Raw genomic sequence first — 14,215 nt, 5'->3', positions numbered from 1 at the left:
TGTCTCCAAGTGGGTAGAAGCTGCAGCATTACCTATCAATGATGTTAAAACAGTGGTGGCTTTTCTTTAGAAGAATATTTTTTCCAGATTTGGCACTCCTAGAGCAATTATTAGTGACGAGGGTACACATTTTTGCAACAAAATCTTTGCTGCAGCAATGGTAAAATATGGAGTCAGACATAAGGTAGCTACAGTATATCACCCTCAATCTAATGGTCAGGTTGAAGTGTCCAACGGAGAAATTAAAAAGATCTTAGAAAAAGTGTTGAACCCAATAAGAAAGGATTGGTCTTTACACTTACATGATTCTCTATGGGCCTACAGAACAGCATACAAAACTTCACTCGGCATGTCCCCTTACCGAATTGTTTGTGGAAAGGCTTGTCATTTGCCACTAGAGCTAGAGCATAAAGCACATTGGGCACTGAAGAAACTAAATTGGGATATTCATGCTGCAGCAGAGCAAAGAAAGCTTCAGCTTTGTGAGCTTGATGAATTACGGCTATTTTCATATCAAAATGCAAGAATTTATAAAGAAAGGACCAAACACTAGCACGACAAGCATATTCAACACAGGCAATTTAGCCCTGGACAATTAGTATTGCTCCACAACACAAGACTAGGATTATTTTCGGGAAAGCTCAAGTCACGATGGTCTAGCCCGTTTAAGCTGCTCAAATTCTATCCTCATGGAGTTGTTGATCTTTTAGATGAACAAACAGGTCAAGAATTCAAGGTTAATGAACACAGGGTTAAGCACTACATACAACAGCAGATTGTCCAAAGGAGGTGTTACTCCTTAAAAACCCAGTTATTGAGCAATAAAAGAAGGTCAGGTTGAAGGACCTTAAATCAAACGCTCCATAGAAGGCAACTCATTGGGGAGACAGCCACTTCAAACCAATGTTGATATCATTTGGTTTTATAGACAGCTCTCCCTCTTTACCATCTTATTTAATTTTGTTTTCTTTCTATGTTAGCCATTTACTTTTATCCTTTTACATTATTGTATTCTTTATTTTCACTTTAATTTGATCTATCTATTTCTTTAGAATTAATTTTAGTTTGAAGTAAGTGTGAAAATTGAATTCCATATTGACAAGTGAGAGTGTATGATGACAGAATGCAGAGGTGAGCCACGTGTCAGGAGCTTTAGTGTGGAGTATGTATGCATTGTTAGAACAAGCGAATGGGTGCTGCAGCGACTAATTTAACCATTACAGTAAATTAAAAGCTGGAGCCTTTCACTTACCGTTGGAGATAAAATCGTGACAGATGGATGCATGGATATGGATAGAAAATTGTGGAAACAAATCTCCGAAATTAAAGCTTTAATTTCACTAGCTGATAATTTTGGGGATATGCCCATTTAATTCAAATATTTTATTCCCTCAATTATCTCTAGTTATAATGGAGTCACTGTGATTAGTGCTCTACGCCACTATTCCCCATCTCTTTCGCAAGTACAACTCTCATAATTCTTACCTTCTCCTTCTCATTTTACTCTCAGGCACATTAGCTTTAATTTGTTACTGCTACAGCAATGCCGAGGTATAAGACAACAGCCAGCCGCCTCAAAGATCCGTCACGTTTCCAGAGCTACTACGCCGAAGAAAAATATGAAGAATTCATAGAGCCGCGCAAGATTCTGGAAGAGAAAGGGTTTCAATTTCTAGAACAACTCACTGGAATTGCACAAACAATTCATAATGCTGTAGCAAAGCGAGGATGGTTAGAGTTTTGCAATCACCCTCGTGATCTTGTGCTTCAAGTAGTCAAAGAATTTTATGCCAATTTGGTAAGCCCTGATCAGTACAACATTTGGGTAAGAAATACACTTATTCTCTTAGACTCCCAAGTTATAAATACTTTTTATAATTTACCTGCTGAAATTAATTGTGAGTATGCCAAATTGCGTGATAAATTGACCCCAAAAAAGTGGATCATTATTTTCACAACTCTTACTATAGAAGGGGCATCATGGGCTAACGAGGAATGGCGTGTAGTTAATAGGATAGATTTGAAACCTATTGCTAAGGTGTGTGTGAAATTTTTGAAATCTAGGCTTATGCTTACCACTCACACTACTACGGTTTCGCAAGAGAGATTGGTTTTGTTATATGTCCTTGTTCGAGGGCTTCCCATAGATGTGGGTAGCATCATTGCAAAAGAAATCCGAGAGTGTGCGGTCAAGACTCACAGAACTGCTGCCTTGCTATTCCCCTCACTTGTCACCAGCATTTGTGTAGTTTCAGGTGTTCATCTTAATGCCAGAGATGACCATGTTAAGAATGATGGTGCCTTTACGGCACGTACAATTGAGAGAGTTGTTGGTGAGAGTGCTGAAACTACAACTGAACCAGCTGTTGTAACAGGAGCAAGACGCGCTATTGGCTTAGAACAGACCATCCAGGCACTTAGCACCAGTATCAATCAATGTGTGGAGGCTCAGCGGAGGGAAAATGGTCAGTTTTGGAGTTATCTACAGCACCTGGATAACCAACTACACCAATTTGCTCGATACATGAAACACACTCATCGGAACTTCCCTGAGTCACTGCTCTAGCAGTACAATTTTGACACCAACACCACAAGTGCTCCAGCAGCAGCTAGTGAAGAAGGCCCTGCTACAGATGAACCAGCAGAAGAAGCTGCCACTGAACCACAAGCAGACGTCGACTCAGAAGATGTTGAACCATCTGAACCACCTGAGGACGAAGGTGACAAATCTGAAACTGATAGCTCACCCTCAGAGGCAGAGGACAATTCGGAGAAAGAAAGTGAGGAACCAACCATTCCAGCCCAACCCAAAATCAGAAAAAAAAACACATGATTCAAGAGGAAGAGGGAAAAGACCCTGAAGAAGAACCATTTATTCTAGTCCTTGCGAGCAAGGGAAATGACAAGGGTAAAGCTAAAATGGCAACACCTCCAGACTCTGCAGATGAAATGGAGCAAGTTTATGCCGAGCTAGCTGCTGCAACAGCCAAAGTTATGCCTACACCTGAGCAAGCTAAGCAACTACTGGCGATAATTGCGGCCATCACAACTGAGGGCCAGGCAGCTGATGCATCAACTCCACTTCCACCCCAGCAAACTCCTAGCCAGCCTGTTCACACCAGCCCGTGACAGTCCAACAAAAGAAAAGGCAGTACTTCTAAAGGCCCTGCTACAGTAACCCTATCCACAACTCCTCTCACCAGCTCCGCGACGAAAAAGACAAAGACATAAGCTGCAATCCCCACCATAGGGGAGTATTCTGTCCTTACTAGTTCATTCCAAAAAAAAAATTTCTTTTTTTCTGTTTGTCAATTTGTGTGCTATTTTCTAACGGTCTTTTCTATCCTTGTTCAGTTGTGTGCCTTTGATATGTATGCTTGTGAGGACACATCACCTCTCGAGTTTAGAGGGGGTTGTTTCCGAATGCATGTATTTATGTATGTGTTGTGTAAAGCTCTGTTATCTGTATTTGTGTATGGATTTGAATACCTAATAAAGATAAATTAAGTGTTATTCAGTATTTATGAGAATGCCAAGTAGAGATAAGTTATAGATGAAAGTGAAATTTTGTCCTGACACTTAGACTTTGGTTAAATTGTATGAGACTGCTAGAGCAAAGCCAAAAGAATAGAAAAGACCATAAGTTTGGGAGGGATAAGCAAGTTTGAGTAACTATGATTTCTATGAAATACAATTTGTTCCAATGACTCAAGTTGCTGAGTAACCAGATCTGAGTATATACCTCATATGCAGAATTGTGTTCGAAGGTAACAAGAGTTATGAGCAATGCTGTAACACTAGAAAAAAAAAGAAAAAAATATATATGTAGATATATATATATATATATATATATATATATATATATATAATCCTCTGTCTAAAGCATTGAGTAGCTAGGTCTGTTCATGAGCCCCATGTTCAGCCTTGAGTAAAAGATACCTCTAGATAAGATTAAATTATAGTACTGCTGCAGCAACTCTAATCTGGGCATGGTTTGAGTAATTGGGTGTCATCATTATAATTTATTGACATTCACATGAAAGATAAATGTTACAGTGAAGAGGTTGAATATTTCCTAATTTATCAAATCCTAAAATTGTCACAGTTGAGTATGTGAAAGTTTTGCTACCCCATTTATGAATGAAGTATTCTCACTGCTGAAATTCATGCAGTCCCTTAGTGATGTTATAGAATATTTAGAATTCAACTGAAAGAACACACACACACCATGGATAGAAAGAAGCTTAAGTCTAGAACTGATTTACTATGGGCATTTTGTATGATTGGGATTGTGATCTGAAGGTGGAAGAATCTTTGCAAATTTGATAAAAGAGTTAAGGTTGTGTGCATGTTTGTTTGCAGGAAATGTTAGTATGTGTCATCACTTGAGGGCAAGCAATGGTTTAAGTTTGGGGGTGTGATAACTCTAGGAAATGAGAGTTATTACATTAATTCTATACTTGAATCAAGGTCATTTAGAGAACAAAAAAGGTGTTTTTATTACATTTTGGTTACATTTTGCATAAACATTCATTTTAGTTGAGTTTTAATAAGTTTTGCTTGAATCATAGTAATTTGTGCTAAAAGCAGGTTTTAAATTGTAGGTTTTAAATTCATGAGAGGATGTGGAGACATTAGAAGAGCAAGAGGAGGAAGGAAGATGGCCACAAAAGAAGTAAAGCACAATCGAGAATAAGGCAATGTTGTAGCAGCTGTTAGAGCAACCAGTGCTGTAGCAATCTGGGAGCAATGCGAGAGAAAACTTAAGCACGGGTCAATGCATGTTTCCTAATTTAACTCATGCACGCTTATGGACTTGTGTTTACCCTAATTTGCAATATAAAAGGGAGGCGTGCACCCCATAGAGGAAGGGGAATTATTATTAGAATAATTACAAGGAACGAAGAAGAAGAAAATCATAATCGAACAGTGTTGTTTCGGCAAACATTGGAGAATCGTGCAGAATTATTTGGCTTTGATTTTCACCGTGCTCAACTTATATTTATCTTCTTTCTTTAATTGATTTGATGTACTCCGATATCATTATGTTTATGTTTATTTTTCTCTTTCAGATTATGAACTAAATTTAATTGTAGTTGAGTGACAAATAATCCAATGGGTTCTTGACTGTTCTTATATGTTGTTATGGCACTGCTATAGCATTTTATTCTAGTAGTTTTGTATAAATATAACTGTTATTTCGGTTGACTATCCATTTAATAGTTTTAGTTAAGATAGAGCAGCAAAAGGGCATGTCTTAGCAGATATTATTAGAGTATTACTTGATTTTAGCTTGAGTTTCCTGGATTAAGTTATCTTGAATCCCATAAGGGCAATACTTGAAGTTAAGATTTGTAACATACTAGACATAGGTGTTCACCTTGTAGGGTGGAGAGATTAAAGAGTATAATGTCGTACCATAAATATATTATCAACTGGTCATTATTAATAGGTTAAAGATATGAGATTTCCAATATGCGATAGCTGAGGATGCAGGTTTATTATGCCCATTGCTGCAGCACTTACTGTAACAACTGGTGTTAACTTGATAGACAACAGTCACCCCATTAGGAGAGTTTGATCATTCAACTACTATAATCTCAATTGAATCTTAGACACATTTAATTTAGTTTATTTTGTTACAGTATTATTTTATTTAATTCTTTCACAATCCTCAATTACCTTGGAAATTACTTTACAATTGTTTGTTTCAATCCTAAGTTGATTTGCACTATTGTGATTGCTTCAACATTTTGTTAACATCAATCCCTGTGGAGACAATCTTGAATACTTATCACTTTATTACTTGTTGTGTATATACTTATCACTTTATTACTTGTTGTGTATAGTTGTACATTGGCATTGGTAATAATTGCCTATACAAATTAATCAACAGAAGTAGAGACATGATTCTTGTTTTTTGAAGAAGTTTTGATTTGTTTTTCAAATTGACAAGCTTCACAAATTCTATTCTTTTGAAAACTGATTTTTGGAAGTCCTTTAACCAAATCAATTTTCGAAATTTTTGAAATCAAATATATGCTTGCATGACCTAGTCTTCTATACCATAACCAACTATTATCATGTAATGTAGAAAAACATTTATGAGTGGATGCACACTCTACATCAATTGTATAAACATTACCACTTCTATTTCCAACAAACAAAGTTTTGTCATCATATGCATTCTCAATAACACATCTTAATTTATCAAAAACAACTTTATAACCCTTATCTCATAATTGACTTATGCTAATTAAATTGCGTTTTAAATTTTCAACCAAACATACATTTTCAATTAGAGTTGAGGAAACTTTACCGACATTACCAATTCCAAGAATTTTTCCTTTTGAGTTGTCTCCAAAAGATATATCTCCATTATTTTCGATTTTAGTGAAGTTTAAGAACCATCCATAGTTTCTGGTTATATCCCTTGAACAACCGTTATCCAAGTACCATTTATTTTTCTTCTTCTTCAAGTCCTGCGAGGAAAATCTTTAGTTTTAGGTACCCAATCATTTTTTGGTCCTTGAGTGTTAGCAATGGTTCCTTTTAGAACCCAAATACATTTTACTCCATAATATGCGTTTCTTTTGACATGACATCTAAGCTTCATGTGACCATTTCCATTGCAATAATAACAAACAATCTTGTGATCACTTGTGGAGGTGGCTTTAACAAAATAATTCTTATAATACTTTTGCTTCAAGTTAGGCTTATACCCAAGTCCTCTTTTATCAAATACACATTTTTTTAGAGTTAAGCATGTTATCCAACATCTTTTGCCCATTTGTAAATTTTAAAACAATCTCATTTAACTCATTGTTCTTCTTCTTAAGCCTTTCATTTTCATTTTTTAAGTCATCTATTTGTGATTCTAAATGCTCATGTGAAGTGCTAGGTTTCTCATTTGATAATGCAACTCTATCATGCAATATTTTATTCTCTAATTCTAGGCATGTAATCTTTGCACTTAGAGATTCATTTTCATTTTTGAGCTCTATCATTTTCTTTTTAAGACATACATTCTTTTTACCAATTTTCATCAACTCATCATGTAATTCTTTAAAAGCACCATGCAATTCATCATAGGTAGGATCATCATCATCATCTCCTGTTGCCATAAGTGCTAGGTGTGATACTTCTTGCGACTCTTCTTCATCATTTGAATCTTCATCGCTATCATCCCAAGTAGCAACTATAGCTTTCTTCTTGAGTTTGTTGAGAAGTGGGCATTCCGATCTTATATGGCCAGGCTTTTTACATTCATAGTATATGATTACCTCTTTCTTCTCCTTTTGGTTCTTGAGGTTTCTAAATTTTCTTCGATCAATGTTTTTCTTCAAAAAATTTCTAAACCTTCTCACTAGCATAGCCAACTCCTCATCATCCGGCTCACTTTCCCCATCACTCTCATATTTTGTAGCTTTGAGAGCAATGTTTTTCTTCTTTTCCTCATTTCCTCTTTCGGCTGTCAGATCTTCCTCATAAGAAATAAGAGAACCAATTAAATCATTACTAGGTAATATATTTAAACCTTTGGCTTCCTCAATGACAGTCCTTTTTGGTCTCCATTCCTTAGGTAGCGACCTAATGATTTTCTTAACTTTCTCGCTATTTGAAAAGGTCTTTTCTATGACTCCTAGAGCGTTCACTATGTCCGTAAATCTAGTATATATAGAATACACACTCTCATTTTGCTTTGTTTGAAACAATTCATATTGTCGAGTGTACCTATTAATTTTAGACTATTTCACTTTATTCGTGCCTTCATAAACAACTTTAAGTTTGTGTCAATTTTCATTAGCACTTTCACAACTAGACACTCTATCAAACTCTTTCTTATCTAGTGCACAAAACAAGGCATTCATAACTTTGAAATTTATAGATGCATTTCTCTTTTCCAATTCATTCCATTCCTGTGAAGGTTTTGGAATATCTTCCCTGACTTTTTTTTTAGTCAAAGAAATAAATGGACCATCACATACAACTTCTTAATTTTTATAATCTAGTATTTGTAAATAAATTCTCATCCTAATTTTTCAATACGGGTAGTCATTTCCGTCAAAGAACGGTGGTCTAGTTGTGGACTGTCTTTTCTTAAAGGTTGAGTCATTTTGGGTTGCCATGGATCTTTTACTCTAAACGGTTGAGTCCTAACAAGAGAACCAAGCTCTGATACCAAATGAAATGCAAGTTATGCAACCCAAGAGGGGAGTGAATTGGGATTTTAAATTTTATGCTAAACAATTCAATCTAACGCCTTAATGGAATTGAAAACAATAAATTCGATATAACACAATAATAAAAGAGTAAGGGAAGAGAAAACAAACACAAGAAATTTTACATGGTTCGGCAATCCTCGCATACGTCCACGCCTCCAAGCCAACCAAGCTTAAGAATTTCACTATCCAAGCCTGCCAAGGCTTTAAGTTCTTACAATTGATTTCTAAGGTGTCAATGAACCTTTACAATCAAGAGATTATCTCCCAAATCTCTTCACCCAAGTGGTTCTCACACTTGCACACTCACAATTTGATAATAAATGAGAATTACAACAAAAACTCTCTTTAAGAGTGAGTATGCAAATAATAACACGAAAATGATTCAATAAATGATGATTTGCGAAATGGAAGCTCAATATGTGTTATATGATCTTATTTATGCCTACATTAGTCTCTAAAATGAAGTTGGTGTTGAGTTTTTATAGTTAAAGCCCGAAAACTAGCCGTTATAGGCAAATTCCTGCAACCAAGTGGTTAGCCGCTTGATTTATCTGGCTAGCCACCCAGAAAAGTGATGTTACCGTTAAATTTGAATTTTGCTACAGTAACACTGTTCATAAAATTATATTTTTGTCCAAAACTTTTTGTAATTACAATATGGCCCAAAATGTCATTAAAGTTTACAAACAGATCCAATTTCATAATTTCAAAAGAATTATTGTCATTCCCAAGAATTTTTGAAATTATGATATGGCCCCAAATATAATGGTATTTTTCAAAGAGATCCTTTTCAAAATTTAACATAATACCCATATTTTTCAAAGTTTTCGAAACCTTTCACTTTAGTCCAAAATTTCAAAATATGAGATTTTCCTCAGGCGGCTAGCCATTAGCCTCAGGCAGTTAACCTCTCACTCTCTGTACAATTTTGGATTTCAAATGTTTGGATTACATTCGGGTCCTCAAACTTTCATAAATTATAGTATGACCCAAAACAATTCAAATGTTTACAAATAGTTCCAACTTCAGAATTCAAAATAATACTTATTAAATTCAAAGATTGCAAAACTTTTTATTTTAGTCCAAATTACTCAAATCCAAAAAATATTTTATCTTATAAATATAAAACCTTTTAGTTTATGAAAAGTAATTATTTAAATAACCTCTTGAGCTTCTCAAATGTTAAATCAAATATCAATTAAATCATACCGATTTTATAAGAATTTATCGCAAAAATTTGTTCGTTGAGCTCTAAACTTTATTCTTGATTTTGCCGTTGTCCGTTGAGTGTCTTCAATTTAATTTCACTTGATTCACTTGCATAAATATTATCCTTCAAAAACTAGTGATAGTGTAAAATACAATATTTATTAAATTACTTAAGACACATGTTTGTTATCATCAAAATTACATTATGTAGCCCTTTAGGCTAACAATGCGGAGCTGCTCTGATACCATAATGTCATGACCCAACCCAGACCTGGCAAGCTATTATTCGCTTTGGTTCTTAACAAGGCCCGCACGATTTTATTCATGGTGAGCCCATATACCCCAGAACGCGTCTTGCCAATTAAAGTCTGGATCACCTCTTATAAACCTAACATCTCTCCCGTACTTTGCTGATGTGGGATTCACCTAGGGTGTTACATACAAACCCCTTAAGGACTCAGCGTCCTCGCTGAAGTTTGCCCCATCATCGCTCAAGAGGACATGCGGAGTTGCTCCGATACCATAATGTCATGACCCAACCCAGACCTGGCAAGATATTGTTCGCTTTGGGCCTTAACAAGGCCTACACTGTTTTGTTCATAGGGAGCCTATATACCCCAAAACACGTCTTGCCAATTAAGGTATGGATCACCCCTTATAAACTCAGCATCTCTCCCGTGCTTTGCCAATGTGGGATTCGCCTAGGGTGTTACAGTACTGATTAGCAATTTATGCATATGTTATTTGTTATGGTAGGGCTAATTGTGTTTTCTTTTAAACAGAGATATTTTCCCTCTATACTGAAATATGGGGCACCAGATCCAATTGTCTGGCGACTTCATCTAATTTTCATAATTAAGTAGCAAAATTTATAGAGGATCAGACTGGTTTATGTGCTTCAACATGACACAATGTGCTAAACGTTGTAGAATGTAGCATGGATGACGCGTCCAATAGATAAGGTTTTGTTGCAATTGTTTCGCGGATGCTTACAAAATAAGCTAAATCAAGGCTCAGACCCTGAGTAATGTTGAGCATAGGGGTGTAGCCCGATTAACTTAAAAGTAAATTGTTAGGAATATGAGAGTGCATTTTCTTGTTAGGAATGCGAAAAGAACATTTGAGAACTAAAAAACATGAGATTTTGCTCTTTCTGTAAGTCTGTCAGCCCTATATATGCTACAATTGTAATGAGCTTTTGCTTTTGTGAATTTATTTGCATAAACTTCTTATTGGCCCTTGGCAAAGTGTATCATCTCTCTTTCTGGATGCTATAATACTAGTAAAGCTCGTGGATAAAAGATTACGAGGATTAGATAAAAATATTGGCACATGAAATAATGAAATAATTTAGCTTTTATTTATTATTAATTGAATTAGGTATACTAGCTCCTATATTTTTTCCAATTCTTTTTCTATTGAACTTTTAGGTTGGCAGTCAAACAACATTACAACCAAATGGATTTACAATCTCAGCAAGTGTCGCTTTATTCATAGTTAAGCTTTTATCTTAGTGTAGCAAATAAATCTACGGACATTCTCTATTAGATTTTCACCAAAGATTCCCTCTAAAAATCCATGATCCACACATATTATCTAGATTTCATAAACTTTTAGATGACTTAATAAGGCAAATGATCTAATATGCTAGGGGAGATCATTTAGAGTCTGTGTGCTGCACTGCAGTCTGCGTGCTCTTCAATAAGAAATATTTTTCTTTTTTGCATTAACTACATAAAACAAAAAAAAAGGAATGTGGACATTTAAGTTTATTTGTAATCCAAGAAAGAAAAAATGCATCACAATTTTAAGGGTTAGAATGGCACACCAGATCCGAGAAGCGAGAACATTGATGACCATATGTTTAAATGTTTCGGATTGCTCTTTTTAATCAGTAAGACAAGTTAGGAACCCAATTAGAGTATTGCTCGATATTATAAAGTGGACCATTGGTGGAAAAACCACTTCAACTGTGAAAGAATCAATATAAGTATGAACCTAAGGAAAAACACAATAGCACAATTCAAGAAATTTCATCAAAACAAAGAATGAGAACTCTATCAATCCAATCGCTATTACTGACGGTCTTTCATTAGCTGGAAGTCATGTTAGCAATTTAAATCTGATCACTTATCTTATCACTGGATTAGATCAGTCGTATTATCCTGTTATGGTTAAAGATGGCTAATGGGCCGAACGGCATGTGGCACGACACGTGTCCGTATAGCACGGCACGACAAGAGCACATTTCGGTAGGGCACGAGGTACGAGGCATGGCACAACACGCACGTGGGCTAGGCCAGGCTTAGAATTTTAGGCACGCGGACCTTAAAAGCATGACACGATTAGAGATAGGCTAAGCACAATATGATGAAAATGCTCGCAATAAGCACGTTTTATTTTTTTATGAAAGTAAACTTAAAATTTTATGCTTTTACAAATAACTTGAAATTGAATTTTTTAAATTCATTTAATTCTTAGTTTAAAAAAAATACTATAAGTGATTTATATTTATAATCTATTAAACAAATAATTGATATCATGATTTTATAGATATGCATTAATATTATTGTCAACTATGATCTATGACTCTATGTAAATCCAAGTTAAAAATTAATTTAACCCTTATGAAAAATTTATTATTATTGTTGTTGTTAAGTATTAAAAAAATTCTAATAATATAATGTCAAACTTAATAATTAATATTATATTCTCGTACTATTATTAATTTATTATTATTGAATATGGACTTGAGTTTTGAATTTTCAATTCTATTAAATTTGAATAAAGGTATAGACCTAAAAAAAGTACATAAACTTGAAAAATGTATGCCAATAACTTGGCATGTGCTCTTAAAAAATTTTTAAAAAAAAAACTTATTGGGTTTCTTTTCTTAGGCACGGCATGAGTTCGGTCCTAAGAAAAAAAAAGGCACGGCACGGGCACGAGCACGCATGGGCCTTTCATTGATGGCCGGTGTTGAGTGTTAGAAAATGTATATTTATAAAGGAGAAAATCGTCATTTTATATTTCAAGTCTTACTAACAACCCTTTCTTTTATGTATTTAAGGTTCTTGTAATTTAATTATGTGTGTTTTATTTTAATTAAGTATTTTGTGCATTTTAGGGGCATCATAGTCATTTCACAATAAACGAGAGATCAAATGGCAAAATGGACATCACTTTTGAACTCAGGACGGTCGAAAACCTTAGGAGGAGCATAAAAGAAAAAATGGCACTATTCACATGTACGGTACTATTTACATGTACGGTACATGTGAATAGTACCGTACTGTCTACGTTACTGTTCACGACACTGTTCACATAGACGGATCGATGACGTGGCATTGACCGATGATGTGGCATTGACTGATGAGGTGTCATGATCCTGTTGGTCTAAAATTCTTATGAACTATTGATGGTGACGTGGCAGCATATTAGTGGACCAAAACTTGCGCGTACGGTACATGCATTACACGGGATTATTTTCAACCAAACTGCGTTACTATTCAAAACCAGGTCAAACCGTGTTACTGTTCATCCGCGTGGTCAAACCGCGTACTGTTGACTGATGACGTGGCGTAATCCTGAGCGTCCAAACTATTTTTAATCTGATGGCCATGATTTACTCAATGTATCTATAAAAAGGGGGCCTCCCCCCCCTAATTTGATATCTCTGAATCCATTTTTGGGATCCATTTTCTGTAATTCCTTCTCCATCTTGTATTTTCTACGTATTTTAATAAATTCTCATTTTACCCCTAGTTCAATTATGAGTGGCTAATTTTCTTTCAAGCTTGGGTTGAAGGTGAAGTCTCAACATGTGTCATGGGCTTTATTTGGTAAATTTATTTTCTCTTCCCCTCTAGTTTTTGTGGATGTTTTGATTTCTCGTCGACAAATAATAATAATCTTGTCTAGATACCGCCTTAATTACACCGGCTCTCTAGTACAAGGTTATTATTATTTGGCACGATAAGCCCTTAGCACCATGTTGATTAGAGTGTGGTTCATGAGGTGTGGATTCCCCCCTTATGATTTAATTGGTATTAATAAGGAATATTTAGCCCATGATGCATGTTGATACGGATCCAGATACCCAAGTACGTCATTTCAATAGAATTCTCTTCAATTTATTCTCGCCATTTCAATTCCAATTTTAAAATTTATTCTCACTATTTTAATTTAAGTTTTAGCATATTCCAAATCATTTCCACCACAAATCCAATCACCCATTTACAAAATTAATTCTACACACAATTAAAATTCACCTCCTCGTGGGATCGACACTCATCACCATTGATCTATACTACAATAGATTCGTGCACTTGCAAGTTCAATAAAATTTGCACAACAAGTTTTTGGTAACAGCTCTAATAAGTTCTCTACAACATCACTTGCTTTACCAGTGTTTACAAGATTAGATTCCCAGCCATCACCAGTGTTACCAACAACAAATTCCTAATTAATTTCCTAGCAAACCTCTCCTTCAAACTCATCTTCCACAAGCGCCTTATCATTTAGTCAATTTCCCTCCTCCTCATCTTCTTTATCTCATCAACCTCCACAACTAATGGTATCCACACACCTTATGATCACTAGAGCCAAATTAGGAATTTTTAAACCAAAAAACTTATCTCACTGCTATACAAGACCTTGAACAGCAAATTATAAAGCAACTTCGGCAGATCAAAGGTGGTATTAGACTATAAAAGATTAATTTAGGGTTCTAGAACATAATGGCACTTGGACTCTAGTACCACCTGAATCAGCAGAGAAGA

Source organism: Citrus clementina, unplaced genomic scaffold (genome assembly GCF_000493195.1).
Source record: "Citrus clementina cultivar Clemenules unplaced genomic scaffold, Citrus_clementina_v1.0 scaffold_1, whole genome shotgun sequence".
In the NCBI taxonomy this organism is placed as follows: Eukaryota; Viridiplantae; Streptophyta; class Magnoliopsida; order Sapindales; family Rutaceae; genus Citrus; species Citrus x clementina.
Note: the sequence above shows the minus strand (reverse complement) of the source record.